Here is an 18,602-nt window from a genome sequence, read left to right on the forward strand (position 1 = left end):
GAAGACATGCAACTAACTCTTGGTAGGCAGATAATTCAACAGACAAAAGCAGTAGAACATGGACATGCCTAAATATAGCCTATTAGTCATGACTGTTCAGCAGTATAGATATCAGTTAAGTATATTTTTTAAAGAAGTGCCATTATTACTTAAACTAGTGAGGTGGGTAAGTGAAATCAGTTAAAACTACCTCTACCATGGTTAAAAAAAAAGGTAAACTAAAGTTTAGAGTGTAGTTAAATATTTTTATGTGACATACTTAACAATATCAAAAAACTGATATCTGGAAATTATTTTAGAACTGAGAAATCTGATATGGTTTTGGATCTATAAGACCTTCTTAGACATTCTCAATAACAGGCACATAAACATGGTTTTAGAATTATAGCCCATCAACTTATGAAATATTCACAACAAATGACTAACTAAAAAAGGACAAATGTAGAATAACAGTATACGCAGTCTAAAACATAAGAACTTGATAGTAAAATTGTCAAAGTAAATCTACAAGGGATAGAAGTCTCTCAGCAGGACTTTTATCCTTACGTAACCTCTCTCAGAGATCTGTAAAACCAAAGTAACAACTTAAATACCAAACTGTACTTATGGCCTACTAAACAATCAAGTCTATACCTCTAGATTGAAGGAGGTCAACCTCTTTCAGTGTACAGTCAAAATTTATCTTGAGCTGTCTACCATGCTTCTCAATCTTGTCATTTCATCAGGCTAATAAGAAAGGGCCGAAAACAGCAATTATGGGAAAGTCATCATCAAGCCTAACATTTAAGAACTACATTTCATGTTAGTATTTCTGACTGGGTATTAACAATTACATGGCCTCGGTCCTTAAGAGAGAACATATTTAAGAAGTTCCTAAATACCGTCATGCACTGTAAAACAAAGTTCTAGTCAACAACAGACCACATGTACAATGGTAGTCCCATAAGATTATAATGGAGCTGGAGGTATGTTGTAGACTATACCATCTAGGTGTGTATAAATTCACTCTATGATGTTCCCATACAATGAAATTTCATATCAATGCATTTCTCAGAAATGTATCTGTGTCCTCCCATGGAGGGATGGATCTGAATACAAATCCTTTAAGAGATTACACCTTCCACAGCACTTAATACAATGTTTGGTAAAACAGCAGATTGAGAGAAATGATGACTATCATACTTCTTGCATGCCATTACAAAAGGATTACTTCATGGACATGCTGCTAATTTTTTCAACCACACATATAGTTGGCCACAGATGTACACCTGACCTTGATTATGCAAATACATTTATAACCAATTTTTTAACTAATGCTTATAAGAAAGTAAAGTTTGAAAATCAGAAGGTAGTACTACCCAAGGATACTTCAAAAAGATCATGGAAAAACATATTTAAAAGATAATACGAATCTGTCCTTGAACTTTTTAAAGTACCCTCCTGTGCTTAGCAGCACAAAAGTCAATTCACTATTGGGTACTACTAGTTAGAGCAGTAAGACAAAGGTAAAAATATCCAACATTTATTGAGAAAATACTTTATGCCAAGCTCATTACATATACAAGAGTTCTTCAAAAAGTTCACAGAAAAATTTGAATTATCTTTTTTTTTTTTTTTCTTTTTTTTTTTTTTTTCTTTTTTTTTTTTTTTTCTTTTTTTTTTTTTTTTCTTTTTTTTTTTTTTTTCTTTTTTTTTTTTTTTTCTTTTTTTTTTTTTTTTCTTTTTTTTTTTTTTTTCTTTTTTTTTTTTTTTTCTTTTTTTTTTTTTTTTCTTTTTTTTTTTTTTTTCTTTTTTTTTTTTTTTTCTTTTTTTTTTTTTTTTCTTTTTTTTTTTTTTTTCCTTTTTGTCTTTTTTTTACTGACCAGGAACAGGATCACATCCCTTGGTGTTGTGCCCGCACCACGCTCAGCCAGTGAGCGGGAACCGGTCTCCACATGGGATCTGAACCCTCGGCAGGGGCGCCACCGCACTCCCAAGCAGTGTACTCTCCAGTGCGCCACCGGGCCGGCCCTTGAATTATCTTTTAATTCCATTTTTTCACAAACTTTTTGTAGTACCCTCATATGATCACTTTATATTTATGACAACATTATAACATATTACTCATAATTCCTTTTTAAAGATAAGCAAAATCAAATACAGAAAAGCTGGGTACAGTAAATACCAGGATTATTTTAAATCTAACACCTACATGGGCATTTTTTCCACAGCATGCTGCTCATTTGATGAGCCTCTCTGAACAAAATAGGAATTCTCAGTAAGTATTTTATTGTTTGATTAATTCCCATACAAATACATATCCTTGTGTTGTATGTTCCTAAAGTTAAAAGGAAAACAAATTTTATTGACTGCTTCAGATTCATGTGGATAAGGAGATTTTCCAGTACTTTGCAGCTTTTTTTTTTATCTGAACCTTTATCAAGCTAGGCATTGTGTTAAATGTTTAACATATGTTATCTTATATAACACTAACAAAAATCCCATGAGATGGATACTGTACCATATACATTTCATATATAAGAAAACAGATAGAAATAAAATTTACTTATCCAAGGACATATCAGTGACGTGCTAGTTGTAGAAATAGAATTAAAATTCTCACCTGACTCTAAAGCCCCCTACCTAAAACTGCCCCCAAACGATGCACTCCTAATTGCCCTCTGCTATACTCTAAGCCTAGATTTGGAAACACATGGGAATCACACACTCAAATCTCTTATCTCCCAAATATTATCCATTACAGTTAATAAGTTCTGAAGTTGGGCGATTGCTACATGGGAGTTTATTATAGTATTATACTTATTTTAAATCTCTGAAATTTTCTACAATAAAAAGTTTGAAATAAATTACAAATTGTTAATTATGTTGTCAATTTCAGTTCAATAAATTACAGCCCAGTGTGGCAGTTTCCTCAAGAGACTCATTTTTTTCCCTTGTCCAGTGAAATCTCATCAAGGAAAAGCACTGAGGTAAAATCCTGTTTTCATAATTTTGAAGAACTAATGTATTATACTTAGATAGCTTTCTACTACCACTAAAAACTCAACTGGCTTTTTTTAGCAGAAATTTTCACACAGCAAGCAGTTGCTACATTAAACTCAAGTGGTTATTTTAAATGAAGTGACTTCTAGACTAAGAAAATTTGTTTATCTGTACAGGCACCGAAAAGACCCAAAGAGCCCAATGAATCACGGATAGACTACTACATTGGTTACATACCTCAGTATCTTTTCCATTCAAATAATTCAATTAAGATTTCAAATGGAGAAAGAAAAAGAGAAAGTTGATTTAATTAACACTACCCTTCATTTAAAGATACTTTTATAATTTTCCAACTGATAACTATATTAACATTAAAATTTTAGTTACAATTAGAAATAATGTTTTTAAATTGTTGGAAATGTCTGTTTCTCAACAGTCTCCTCAAAAATTTCCTCTGGTTCCCTACTGACAGCAAGATAAAGTCCTAACATCTCAACCTAGGCATACTAACCTCAGATAAGCCATCCAAAAATCTGACTCTTTAGCCACAGACCCATATTCGCCGCCTCCTGAAATTCAGTTTCTGTCTTGATTTCAAGTGTTCGTTAACTCAGATTCCTTTTCCTTTTAAAATGTCTTAACCTTCCCTTCTTCCTAAGGCAATACTATCTGTAGTTCAGGGCAGTCATTCCTCACCTCTTTTTTTTTTTTTTTTTAACCCCTTCCATTTAATAGCCTTATGAAAATCTTAGGAAAGCTATAGACCTACTTCTCATTTAAGCACACACACACACTGAAACTGCATATTAACTTCAGAGAATTCACAAATCCCTTCTGAAGCCATGAGCCTCCAGCAAGAACTTTTATTTACAGACTTAACTGCAGACTGCAGACAAGTTGCCTCCATCAGGCCTGATGTATATGCCCATTTCTCTAAACTTATAAAGTCTATGAGGAAAGGAGAGAAGTCGGAGGAGTAGAAGGGCTAGCAGACAGACAACCCTCAGGAATAGCTCTTATTGAAAAGAAGTGTTTAGGTTGAGACCTTAGAAAGAATAAACAGGAGTTATACATGCAGAGATGTAAGGCATTATACAAGGAAAGTAATGTAAGAGAGAAAAAAATGCTTGGAGAACTGACATGATCTAATTGACATATGAGTTCTACCATTACCAGTAAGTATGCATAACACTTACTATACTGTATTATAATTACCTGACGGTATTTATATTTCTCCCAGTAGTGAGTATACTGTAAGTACCTACAGAGTACCACATTCATAAACTGTATGCAAAAGCTATTTGTTACGTGAGCGAATGCTGAAAGGTGAAATGGTAGGCTGGTTCCCAGAAATCTTGTAATGTCACAAGATTTTGAGAAGTGTTTAAAAAATTATGAATTTCACTTATAATTTCATCCAAGTTCATCCCTGTTGTTGCAAATGGGAGAATTTCATTCTTTTTTATGGCTGAGTAGTTTAGAATTATGCATATATACAACATTTTATTTGTCCAGTCATCTACTGATGGGCATTTAGATTAGTTCCACGTTTTGGCTGTTGTGAATAGAGCTACAATAAACATGGATATGCAGGCATCCACAACAACCCGGATGACCTGGGAGAAAATTACATTAAGTGACATTAAGCCAGGCACAGAAAGAAAAATACCACATGTTCTCAATTGTATATGGAAGCTAAAAAAGTTGATTTCATAAAAGTAGAGAGTGAAATAGTGGTATTAGAGAACAGAAAGTGGAGGGGAGAAGGGGAGAGAATGATCAGTGGATATTGTCCTTTTAGAGAGATAGGAAGAATGGTATCAAGTGTTCTACCACAAGACAGGGAGACTACAACCAACAACAAATTACTGTGTAATTTCAAGCAGCTAGTTGAGAGTGCTTTGAATGTTTCCAACTCAGAGGTGACAAATGTTTGAGGTGATGGTTATGCTAAATACTTTGATACGATCATTGCATGCTATATAAATGTACACAAATATAACATTGTACCCCATAAATATATACAATTATCATGGGCTAATTAAGAAAAAATAAATTAAAAAGAAAAAAAAAAAAAAAGAAAAAGAGGGAGTAGAATAGCAGATACCAGAGACAAGACTGGGGAGGAAGATGGGGAATTATCATGGGCTAATTAAGAAAAAATAAATTAAAAAGAAAAAAAAAAAAGAAAAAGAGGGCGTAGAATAGCAGATACCAGAGACAAGACTGGGGAGGAAGATGGGAAAGAAGGTGGTAAATATAACGTGAAGGTGGCATGGTGACTGAGTAGAGTGAGTGCTGATTCCATGGATGTGGTTTACTACTGATGTGAGAAGGACTCCCAGTAATTGCTGTCCCAGGTTTTTGAGAAGGCTCCACTGTAATTTCTATCTTGGTCAAAGTTCAGTTTTCATTTCAATTTTGACTGAAAATAATTTATAAGTAAGATGCAACACCTTGATTATAACTGTCAGTATCTGAATATACTGATAAGCCTGGAATTCACCCACATGAAAAATAAAGTATTTTAACAAAGTTACCGAAGGCATTGTTTTCTAACACCATGTCAAGAACAAATCATGAAAACAATGTACCTAGACAGTCAATATCCTAACCTCCCTTTCAATACATTGAAGCAGACAAGATCACTTACCATTGGGACTGAAGTGGTACAGCTGACCCTTCTGAGCCGTCTCTGCATCAGGTCATGGTCCATACTGTTAACTTCAGTTTTCAATAGTTCTAGCTCCTCTTTCTCAAGTTGTAATTGCTTTGCTAACCTGTTTATCCTTGCTCACTGATGTAACAGTAAGGCTATGTTATTAAAGATACTGTTGTTACAGAGAATTCTCTAACACTGAACAAGTAATCTGGAAATTTCTATATGCATTGCTAATTACAAATTACTCATAAAGAACCCTGTCATCCAAATTTACTTGTCATTTACTCTCATGTCTGCTGAAGCTATTCTTTCTCTATATGCAGTTTAATTTAGCTCTTGTAATTGCTATCAAAATGTAACTGCTACATCTGTACCTCCATGCTGTTCTGCCATATTTATTTTCTCTAAAATTCTTTTTAATTTTATGTGTCTGTATTTTAAACAGGCTCAATATCATGTATATTGAATTAGAATTACTTCTCAAACATTGAAAGAATAATAAGTTCTTAGGTATCTTGAAACAACCCGAATAAACTTTTTTTTTTTAGGCTGCTGGCTCCTAAAGGGATCCAAACCCGTGACTTTGATTTTATAACACCATTCTCTATGAATACACTTTTAAAAAATACATTCTCTTTTATATTTAGTTAGCTCTACAAAACTAATCCAAGAATGTTCTTTATTACTAATGTATTTCTAATTCCACTTCTGCCTAATAAACATCAGTATTCCTTTCAGAAAATTCTTTTTTTACAAGTCCAAATTTTTTCACATTGATAAACATTAGGCTTGTCACTAAGAATCTATTTTTCCCTCTCTGCTGTCTGTACTTTTAATAATATACATTTTACTTGTCTGCATCATTCTCTCATTATCCCAAAAAAGTATTTTAGGTCTTCTCACACTGGCATTTTCATAATACAAATGTGTGTGACTTTGTAAGCAGATGAATCAACAGATGACTCTAAAGGATTTACCTTATCCTTAACAGCAATTCTACTCTCTAACGTTTAATAAATATCTAATAAAACTAAATAACTAATATAAATGATCTTATTTTAAATAAAAAATTGCCACCTCACCACAAAGATTAAATTTCATAAAACAACTAAAATTCACCTTGTGTGTAGGCATAGTTATCCAACCCAGAAGTGGAACTCCTTTGACATTTATGGCTTCCCTTTTCTCCCCCAGGGCCTGGAATCACTGAAAGTGGCTGAATAGGTTCTGGTGCTGTAGCATGTTCTTCTTGATTCACTAAATTTTAAAAGATTTTCAATCATCGGCTGGCCTACAATAATTTTAAAAACTGTAGATGGATTTTGTATTATCTGAGGAGATTGTGATACAGCACAAAAAGGACCAGTTGGCTGTGTATACATAATGTGCATGTGACTAACACTAAATGGAGGCTTTGGTTGACTAAGTACTCCTATTGAATAACGTGAAGGTGGCATGGTGACTGAGTAGAGTGAGTGCTGATTCCATGGATGTGGTTTACTACTGATGTGAGAAGGACTCCCAGTAATTGCTGTCCCAGGTTTTTGAGAAGGCTCCACTGTAATTTCTATCCTCTTCACAGATCCTTTGAGCAAGCTACATACTGTACACAGGAGATAGTTTAGTGCACGATTTCTCTGTTTCTGACAGCTAGGAGGTCCTTGTCGATATGAATGGGGTGGAGTGGTTGAAAGACTAGGTGGCATAAACATGTAGGAACTCAGGTAGCTCAATTTGGAAGGTTGCACTTGATGCTGTGGAGAGCTGAAGGGTGAAGAACATTGAGAAGGAGGTGGTGAACAGTAAACCAATTAGGGATCTGCTCTTGTTTGGCAGAATACTGAAAATGTTGATAGTTCTGTTGGTGTTAAACAGTTAAAGGATGTTGGCTATGACGAGGCACTGGGCCCAGTGGTGAGGACTGCCATGGTTTACCCTAAAGAGTTTGTCTTCCTGATGAACTCTGAGATGTCTGTCTGATACAAATAGAAGCAGGAGACCGATACAGATTGCTTGGAATTTGTGGAGGAATCTGTAAACCTCTCGGTACAGTCTATCCAGAAGGAATGTTTGGGGATAATTTAACAGTAATTGGAGTTGTACCATGCTGTATATACATGTGAGAAGGAGGTGGTTGTGAAGAAGCTTGCATAACAGGTCAATTAATTTCTGTTTGCATGGAAGATGGCTGGTGTGATGACTGGGAAAGAGAATTAGCAGCACTTCTGTTCATTCATAAAAAAAATGGATTATAGTTGGGAGCATCAGTCACAACTGCTGGAGCTGAAAGTGGTTCCTGACTGCACTTATCAATTGTTTACCTGCTACATGCTGTGACTCAATAAACCCATCACTTGAGCTATGTACCAGTGTCTGACCACCATTAAACTGAGCTCCATCTCCTGGGTAACACCTGCTAGGAAAATGTAGACCAAAGTTAATTCACAAAAAGGTGATTTCTTTTTTATTTTATTTTTTGTGTCTTTGGTGACCGGCCACACCACGCTCAGCCAGTGAGCGCACCGGCCATCCCTATATAGGATCTGAACCCGCTGCACTCCCAGCACTGCACTCTCCCGAGTGCACCACGGGGTCGGCCCCACAAAAAGGTGATTTCTTTTTTATTTTATTTTTTGTGTCTTTGGTGACCGGCCACACCACGCTCAGCCAGTGAGCGCACCGGCCATCCCTATATAGGATCTGAACCCGCTGCACTCCCAGCACTGCACTCTCCCGAGTGCACCATGGGGTCGGCCCCACAAAAAGGTGATTTCTACTAGTCCTTTAGTCATCTGAACTATGGTATTTCACTTAGTATTTGTTACTCTCATGGGAAATGGCTTGGCAGCAGACATCAAGGCTGTTGCTGTTCTGGGAAAGAAAGATGCTAAAACTTAAGCAGTGACAAAAATGAAAAATTCTAATGGTAGAAATCATCCTTTGCCTGAGAATTATGCAAATTCAACTGTCTTTGAGTAAATAGAGAATGACAGTTTAACCACAAAAAACCCTCAAACTCATTGGTCCTGTAAAGGGACTCAAATGATATTTTAAAAACACTTAACTAACATTACTGCCACTACTGCTATGGAAATGTAACAAACACCTGAATACCTGCTAATGAACAGTGTCACTCAATTCAACGAGTTTTCTGATTCCAAATCCAGGACTAATTTTGTATTTGTTGTATCCAAATAAATCAAAGTATTGAAGTAACGTTGGGTGCCCCGCAACTGCTGCATTATATAAGTAACATCCATCATTAGTATATAAACTGATAAATATGAAAATTACCATTCTCTAGTTTTCAGAAAGCACTGAAACCTCAAAAGGAGAAAAGTATTATAATGAAATTCCCAAGGAGTAATAATAATCAAAATTCTAAAGCAAGCTTCACGTTTTAAAACCAAACTTACCCCCCTATATAATTTCAACTGTCTGTGCCTTTATGACATATTTAGGCTAAGCAAAAATAAAATCAGTGAAATATAAGTTGACATTTGAAACAACTATGCCACATTTATGGCAATTTAGAAGTAAAACTGGTTTCTATTATTTTAATGAAAGTCATTCACATTCTCAGCATCTCAAAAATCTTTTCCCAGTGAAAAATGGCTTGACGTCCTTTTAAAATCACTTACTGATTTGAATTTTTAAATTTCCTATACACACAAAACTGGTAATAGCAAACTAAAGTTTTAGGAGTTTCATACCATGGAATTCAATATTCATTTCTCTCTTTTTCAAAATTTTAAGAGACCTTATAAAATAGTTTTCTGTTAATTTAAAGAATTCTAAACTATTTTATTAGTGTTAGAAATATCTACTTCTCGGGCCGACCCAGTGGCGCACTGCTATAGTGCGCCGCTTGGGAAGAACGGCGGCGCTCCCGCCGAGGGTTCGGATCCCACATACAGACCGGTGCCCGCTCACTGGCTGAGCGAGGCACGGGAGCAACACCAAGGGTTGCGATCCCATGGCCGGTCCCGGTCCGGTATGGGGGCGATGCTGAGGGTTGCGATCCATTGCCGGACACGGAAAAAGACAAAAAGGAAAAAAAAAAAAAAAGAAATATCTACTTCTCTTTCTCTGCATGATTTTCAAATGGGATAAGAAATCTTTAAATTATGATTAAATCACTAAACTTAAAAAAATACTTTTTTTCTATGACAAAATTTTTTGATGCCCTTCAGGATCATCTATTCCAATTCATTTGGGTTTTTGTTTTTGTTTTTGGCAGCTGGTTGATATGGGTCAAGTCATTTCACATTTACAGGTGTTAAAAGACATATCTAGAAACTTATATATTTTGACCACAGACACTTAATTAGTTAATTGGAAAATCAGTACTAGATTTTTAGTCTCATGACCCCCGGTGTCCTCATTATAATACAGTAATTTCAAAGGAGAAAATGTTACACCAAAAGTAAGTTACCACACTGGAGGAAGTTAAAGGGTAAATCATGCAAATCTTTGCAAAATGTATTCTGTGACTCTAAAGAACTGGTTTTGTCAAAATCACAAAATAATTTATACCTTTTCCTCATATAAAACTTCTGAAATTAAAGTTCAAATATGTTTAAAATACTTTCATAATCACAGAAAATGTAGTTGAAGTTTATGAAGAAGCTAATTATAATTCAAAGATTTGGATTTTTTTTTTCCTTTTTGTCATTTTTTGTGGCCGGCAACGGGATCACAACCCTTGGTGTTGCACCCGCACTGCGCTCAACCAGTGAGTGGACCGGTCTCTATATGGGATCCGAACCCTCGGCGGGAGCGCCGCTGCACTCCCAAGCTCCGCACTCTACCGAGTGCACCACCGGGCCGGCCCAAAGATTTGGATTTTTAAAAACTATTTTGAAATTCATGCTAATAATGCAAGAGAAATTAGACATTAAAAGAAAATTTGGGGCCAAAGGATTAAAATTATTTGTCAACTAGAGAATGTCACTGTCAGATATACAAAGAAAACAAAATTGATTAGGGAACTACTAAAACGTGAAAGTTTCATTTAAAACCTAAAACAATTCTGGAAGCATTACTAAATAATACATTTATTAACAATTCTATATTTTAATGTTTTCTCCATTGAACTGGATGTCTAAAATATCATCATTGTGAAAGAATCCCAATTAGAAATGAGACAAAGTTTACATTTGTCAGCCTATTGAACATGCATATCTCTAAAGTAACAAATTGAGTAAATTTCCCTACAAAGAAAAATTCGAAGCTACAAGATATTTAAATGCTATTGGTAAGAAAATGTTGTAAAAGGAATAGAGACAGACTAGATCCAAAGGCTATACTAAGGTCTATAATGAACAGCTTAATTAAAAAAAGACTCCTATAACTAATCCATCATTTATTAAATGAATAAACAATTTATAAAAAAAACAGTTAAAGAAAGAAAATTGTTTAGTTGGACAGAATTGAGGGTTTTTATGAAAAAATAACAGTCCTTAAAATGATCCTGAGTTGAGGAATAATAGCTCAGGGAGGCCATAAGGATTGTGCATTAGAAGTACACTCCTGAAGCATCTAAATCCCTACAGAAACCAAGAAACCAAGCAAATTGTTGTTAAATGTCCAAGCCAATATCCCAGAGGGGGAAGAAGAGTAAAAAAACTCATGACAATTTTGGCATATAATGTTATCAAGTTCAACTTAAAATTGCATTCCTTCATTTTAGTAAGTGACATGAAGATTCTAGGCCATGAAAAACCACATGCAGTAAAGGTCTAAATAATAAAAACAAGGTCAGTGCTAGGTGGAGCCCTAAGGTAGTGGAGAAAAATATTTGCTAGAATAGTAGAGACCAAAGCATGACTACACCAAAGGCTGAGTGAGATTCAGACTGGAAAAAAATTAAGAAGTATGTTAACACCAGAAACGTGAGACCAAGGTCTAGATCTAGTAGAAAGGTTGCAAAAAGGTAATTTACATCACCTGTACAAAGTACATTACATTCTGAGTCACTCAAGTCACTCACTACAGTAAGCTAAAGTTTGAACATGAGAACTGTGTGTAAGGAAAACAAGTGGGTAGAAGAAAAAGTTCACTCCCAAGATTTTGTGTAGAACCTAAAAAGGGAGAGTTTGTCTGTTGCCCCTTTAGTGGGAACACAAATTCTATTTCAGAGATAAACTATTTCAGTGGAAGAAAAAAAGCAAAGAGAATGTGACTGGAGTGAAGAAAGTGGGCTTAAATTTAGACATTAGAAAAAACAGTAAAAAAGAAAGGAAGTAGTAGAGTATCTACAGATTTGTTTTAAAACATGCCCTAACAGTATAGTCTAGGATAGTCACATTACTTTCTAAAGCAAAGCAATCATTTTGATGTCTGCTATACTAAAATATTCAAAAGTTAAGGGATTAATCAAAAAGCACACTTATCCTGTTTGACTTATTCTCCTCACGCTGCAAAATCTTTAAAATGCTTGAATTTGAAATATGACTAAAGGAAACACAATGTTTACATTATACAACTAGGCAAGAAAAAATGGAAATGAACAATTCTTTCTTTTCAAAGGTTATGCTTGGCTTTTCATTAGGCAGAATTGCCTAGTTAGGCTTTCACCTACTTCTGGTGATGGTAGGACACAGGGTCTGTGACAGCATGAAATGGAAGTATAGTTTGAGTATAGGAAATTGACCCTCAAGTTAACCACACACACAAATAAAACCATGTGTGATAGGACATAGAAATCAACTGCAGTTTCAGATAATAACATGATCTCAAAAAGTTAAAGTTGACAGATTACAATTATGTAGAGAAAGAAAGTAGATTACTAGTTGCCTGGGGGTTAAAGTTGGGAATGATCACCAACGGACAATGAGAACCTTATGGAGTAATAGCAATGTTCTAAAATTTCGTTGTGGTAATAATTACACATCTCTGTAAATTTACTATAAATCATTTCAATGTATATTTAAAACATGTCAGTTTCATGGTATATAAATTACACTTCAATAAAACTGTTTCAAAGAGTTGATAGAAATCCTAGGAAAAGAAGACACACATTGTAATTATCATGCCTGGATTTTTAAGACAAATCTCTCAGTGGCTGAACATATTAAAACTATAATGAAAAAAACTCAAAATCAATAGGATACAGATACAAAACAACTAAAAGCTTAACATAATAGACAAGCAAACATTAGGTATTTACAAAAATTAAACACATGTTCATACATAAAATAAATTCCAAGAAAGTTTAAAAAATTGAAATCACAGAAAGAATGTACACTAAGAAAATGCAGTATGTATAAAGCCAATCACAACATGTATGTGTATAATTAGAAATTCCCCATATGGCTAGATATTAAGAAGTATGCTTTCAACAATCTATGGGTCCAAGAAGATATACAATAAAAATTAGATATCTAATAAAACATATGATAACCAAAATACTGTATATCAAATGTGTGAGGTGAAGCTAAAGCACATGTAGTTTCAATTGTCTTTGCTGGAAAGACAGAAAGGCCCAAATTAATAAGCTAAATTTCATAAATCAAGTAGTTAAAACAGAAAAACTAAACAAACTGAGTAGAAGAAAATAAATACAAAAGAAAATATTAGTAGAAAACAAAAGAAAGCAGAAAGGAACAATAAAACTGCAAATTGGGGGCTGGCCCGGTGGCGCACTGCTACAGTGCGCCGCTTGGGAGCATGGCGGCGCTCCCGCCGAGCGTTCGGATCCCACATACAGACCGGTTCCCGCTCACTGGCTGAGCGAGGTGTGGGCGCAGCACCGAGGGTTGCGATCCCGTCGCCAGTCCCGGTCCAGTACCGGCGCGACACTGAGGGTTGCGATCCGTTGCCGGACACGAAAAAAAGACAAAAAGGAAAAACAAACAAACTGCAAATTGATTCTTTCTTGGTCTTTTTATCCCCTATTTGTTTGTTTATTTCTTTATTCATTTTTATTAGCTCCCACATATAAGTGAGAACATGTGGTATTTCTCTTTCTGTGCCTGGCTTAATTCACTTAACATGATTGTCTCTAAGTTCATCCATGTTGCTGCAAATGGTAGAATTTCATTCTTTTTTTTGTTTGTTTTGTCCTTTTTGAGACCGGCTGCACCGCACTCAGCCAGTGAGCACTGTGAGTGCACCAGTCATCCCTATATAGGATCCGAACCCGCGGCGGGAGTGCTGCTGCACTCCCAGCTCTGCACTCTCCCAAGTGTGCCACGGGCTCAGCCCAGAATTTCATTCTTTTTATAGCAGAGTCCATTGTGTAGATATATCATATTTTCCTTCTCCACTTGTCCAGTGATGAAAGTTTAGGCTGGTTCCAACTCTTGGCTATTGTAAATAGAGATGCAATAAACGTGGGAGTTCATGTATCCCCTCAACATGACTATTTTCATTCTTTTGGTTATATACCCAGCTGGGTCAGATAGCAGTTCTATCTGTGGTTGTAAGAGGAATCTCCATACCGTTTTCCGTAAGGGCTACACTAATTTACAGTACCACTGACAGTGTACGAGCATTCTGCTTTCTCTGCATCCTCCTCAGTGTTTGATGTTATCAGTCTTTTGAATACTAGCCAGCCTGATTGGAGTGAGATATCGCAATGTGGTTTTGATTTGTATTTCCCAGACCCAGTGATGCTGAGCATTTTCTCACGTGTCTATTGGCCATTTTCATATCTACCTTTGAGAAATGCCTATTCAACTCCTTTGCCCATTTTTTAATCAGGTTACTTTTTTGCTGTTAAATTGTTTGATTTCCTTGTATATTCTGGGTATTAACCCTCTGTTGGTTGTGTATTTTGCAAATATTTTCTCCCACTCTGTTGGTTGTCTTTTTGCTTGGTTAATTGTTTCTTTTGCTGTGCAGAAGATTTTTAGTTTGATATAATCCCATTTGTTTATTTTTCCCTTGGTGATCTGTGCTTTTGGGGTCATATTCATAAAGTCTATGCCCAGTCCTACCTCCTGAAGTGTTCCCCCTATATTTTATTTTAGGAGTTTTATAATTTCAGGACATATATTTAATTCTTTAATCCATTTTGAGTTGATTTTGGCATATGGTGAGGGGTATGGGTCTAGTTTCATTCTTCTACATGTCGATGCTCAACTTTCCCAACACAATTTATTGAAGAAGCAGTCTCCTCCCCAGTGTGTATTCTTGGTGCCTTTGTCAAAGATCAGATGGAACTAGGTATATGTGCTGCTTTCTGGGTTCTCTAATCTGTTCCATTGGTCCATGAGTCTGTTTTTTACCAGTACAATGTTGCTTTGGTAACTATAGCTTTGTGGTATAGTTTAAAGTCAGGTACTGTTAGGCTCCGGGTTTTGTCTTTTTTTGCTCAGGATTACTCTCTGGCTATTTGGGCTCTTTTGTTGTTCCGTATCAATGTTAGGATTGTTTTTTCCATTTCTGTGCGAAGAATGCCATTGGTATTTTGATGAGATTGCGTTGAATATATAGATCACTTCAGTATTATGGACATTTTCACAATGTTAATTCTTCCAATCTAAGAGCATGGAATATCTTTCCATCTTCTTGTGACCTCTTTAATTTCTCTAAGAAGTGATTTGCAGTTCTCATCTCACATACTTTTCACATCCTAAGTGAACTTCATTCCTAAGTATTTTGTTTTTTTGATGACTATTGTAAATGGGCTAGCTTTCTTGATTCTTTTTCTGCATGTTCACTGCTGGAGTATTAAAATGCTACTGATTTTTGCATGTTGATTTTGTATCCTGCAAGTTTGCTGAAGTCATTTAGGAGTTTTTTTGTAGAGTCTTTAGGCTGTTCTGTAAGTAGGATCTGCAAACAGGGAAAATTTGACTTCATCTTTTCCAATCTGGTTGTGCTTTATTTCTTTCTCTTCCCTGATTGCTCTGGTTAGTATTTCCGATACTATGTTGAATGAGAGTGGTGAGAGTGGGCATCCTTGTCTAGTTCCTGGTCTTAAGGGACAAGCTTTCAACTTTCCCTCATTCAGGACGATATTGGCAGTCGGTTTGTCATGTATGGCATTATAATTGTGTTGAGATACTTTTCTTCCATACCTAATGTTTTATATATGTTTAATAAATCCAATTGTTTTCAAGTCCGCTATTTCCTAGCTGGTCTTCTATCTGGTTGTTCTACCCATTATCTAAACTGAGGTACTAAAGTCTCCTATTATTAATGTGTTGCTATCTATTTCTCCTTTCAATTCAGTATTTGTATCCTATATTTATGAGCTCTGGTGTCAGGTATGCATATATAATTGCACAACTTCCTAGTGAACTGACACTTTTATCATTATAAAGTATCATTCTTTACTTCTTGTCACAGCTTTTCTCTTATAGTCTATCTCGTCTGATAAGTATAACCACCTCTGCTCCCTTTTTGCTTCCATTTGCATAGAATATCTTTTTCTATTCTTTCACTTTTAGCCTGTGTATGTTCTCAGATCTAGTGTGTGTCTCTTGTGGACATCACATAGTTGGATTTTGTTTTTTTATCCATTTAGCCTATATCATTTAATCAGGACATTTCATCTATTTACATTTTAAGTAATTGCTTATAGGGAAGGATTTATTAGTGCTATTTTGTTGTTTCCTGTAGATCTTGGAGCATTTTTGTCCCTCCTCTCTCTCTTACTGCCTTCATTTGTGTTTCACTGTGTGCTCTGTAGTAACATGTTTTGATTCAGTTCTGAAATCCCTTTGTGTATATTCTCTGTATAATTTCTTTTTGATTGACAATGCAATTAAATAAAACATCTTAATGTTATAATAACTTATTTTAAGATAAGTTCAACCACATATAAAAATCACTCATTTATATCCCTGCCCCTGCCTCCCCTTTGTAATTGATTACAAAAATGAACTTTTTATTTTGCATATCCATTAACATAGATTGGCAATTACTTTTATACTTTTTAAAAAATTCTATATCATATTGAAAAGAGATTTCTGTACTTATATTACAGTACTACAGGATTCTATGTTTCTCTATACACTTAACATTCCCAGGGAGTTTGATGTTTCACATACTTTCATATTGCTGTTTGTCATCCCTTCACTTCAGCTTAAGAGACTCCTATCAGCATTTCTGGTGGGCATGTCTAGTGTTAAAGAATGCTCTCAACTTTTATTTATTTGGGAAAGTATTAATTTCTCGTTGATTTTTAAAGGACAATTCTGCTAGTTATAGTACTTTAAGGTTAGAAATGTTTTCTTTCAGCATTCTGAATATGTTGTCCTACTCCCATTTTTCCTGCAAGGTTTTTGTAGAGAAAACTGCTGATAGTCTCAAAGAGCCTTCCCTGTACTTTGCAAGTTGCTTTTCTTGCTACTTTTAATATTCTCTGTCTGTGACTTCTGACAGCTTGATTATGATGTACCACAGTGTAGTTTTCTTTATTTATCCTAGTTGGAACTCTTAGAGCTGAATATGTATGTCATTTCACTCCACAGATTTGGGAATTTTTTCAGCAAATATTTGCTCAAAAAGACTTTCTCCTACTCTTTCTCTCTTCACCTTTTGCAACTCTCATAATGCATATGTTTTTCACTTGTTGGTGTACCATAGTCCAGTTAGGCTCTCTTCACCTTTCTTTATTCTTTTTGTTTTGTTTTGTTTTGTTCTTCTGACTTGACAACTTCAAATGTCTTCTCTTATGTTCACTAATTCTTTCTTCACTCATGTCTAGTCTGCTTTCAATTCCCTTTAGTGAATTTTTCAATTCATTTATTGCATTTTCATTCCCAGCATTTTTATTTGGGTTTTCTTTGTAGTTTCTACCTCTTTGTTGATATTCTTATTTCTTTTTTTTTTTTTTGATATTCTCATTTCTCAACAAAATACAAGCAGATTAAATTCAGCAGCACAGCACACTAAAAGGATTACACATAACAATCAATGGGATTTACTCTTGGAGGGAAAGAATGATTTGCTATATGGAAATCAGTCAATATGATACACCACATTAACAAAATGAAGGACAAAAACATAAATATCTTAATTGGTTGAAGAATAGCATTTGACAAAATTAAATGCACTTTAATAAAAAAACATACAATTAGGAATACAAGAAAATTATCTAAACATAATAAAGGCCTTTAATAAAAAGTCCAGAGCTAAATTATATTTAATGGTGAAAAACTGAAAGCTTTTTGTCTGAGAAGATTTAACAACCACAATTTTTTTTGAAGTTCTTACAACAAGCAAATGGAGGGGACACAGTTGGGTGGGAGGGGGGAGAGGGAGGAGGGAGGGAGGTTTCGGTGATGGGACATAATAATAAACTACCTTGTATATTGACAAAATAAAAATAATTTTAAAAAGTCTTTATAAAAGGAAAAAAAAAAAAACTACCTTGTATATTGACAAAATAAAAATAATTTTAAAAAGTCTTTATAAAAGGAAAAAAAAAAAAAAAAAGAAAAAGAACAAGGCAAACATGCCCACTCCTGCTACTTATATCCAACATCTTACTGCAGTCTGAAGTCCTAGCCAGAATAATTAGGCAAGGGAAAAAAGGAGGGAGAGGGAAAAAGAATAAGCATCTAAACTGGAAATGAAGAAGAAAGGTTATCTCTGTACACTGGTGACATGCAGTAGAATGTAAAAAGCCCTATAGATTACATACACACACACAATTGCTACAGAAAGTAAGCAAATTCAGCAAAGTTGCAGGATACACAATCAATAAAAAAAAATCAGTTATGTTTCTATATACTAACTATGAACAATCCAAAACAGAAACTCGGAAAACAATCCCATTTCTATAGCATCAAAAAGAATAAAATACTCACTAAACTCAACTAAGGAGGTGAAAGACTTACACACAAAAAAAATTGATGAAAGAAATTCAATATACAGATATGTAGAAAGATGTCCTGTGCTCAAGGACTGAGGACTTAATGCTAAAATGTCCATACTACCGAGAATGATCCACAGATTCAATATAATCCCTATTAAAATTTCGATGACTTTTTTTTGCAGA

General features: G+C 35.0%; 1 pseudogene; it reads right to left on the bottom strand.

Moving 5' to 3' along the window:
• Positions 1–633: 633 nt before the first annotated feature.
• LOC103605861 lies at positions 634–14,158 on the bottom strand (annotated as a pseudogene).
• Positions 14,159–18,602: the final 4,444 nt, after the last annotated feature.

Source organism: Galeopterus variegatus, unplaced genomic scaffold (genome assembly GCF_000696425.1).
Source record: "Galeopterus variegatus unplaced genomic scaffold, G_variegatus-3.0.2 Scaffold6126, whole genome shotgun sequence".
Lineage (NCBI taxonomy): Eukaryota > Metazoa > Chordata > Mammalia > Dermoptera > Cynocephalidae > Galeopterus > Galeopterus variegatus.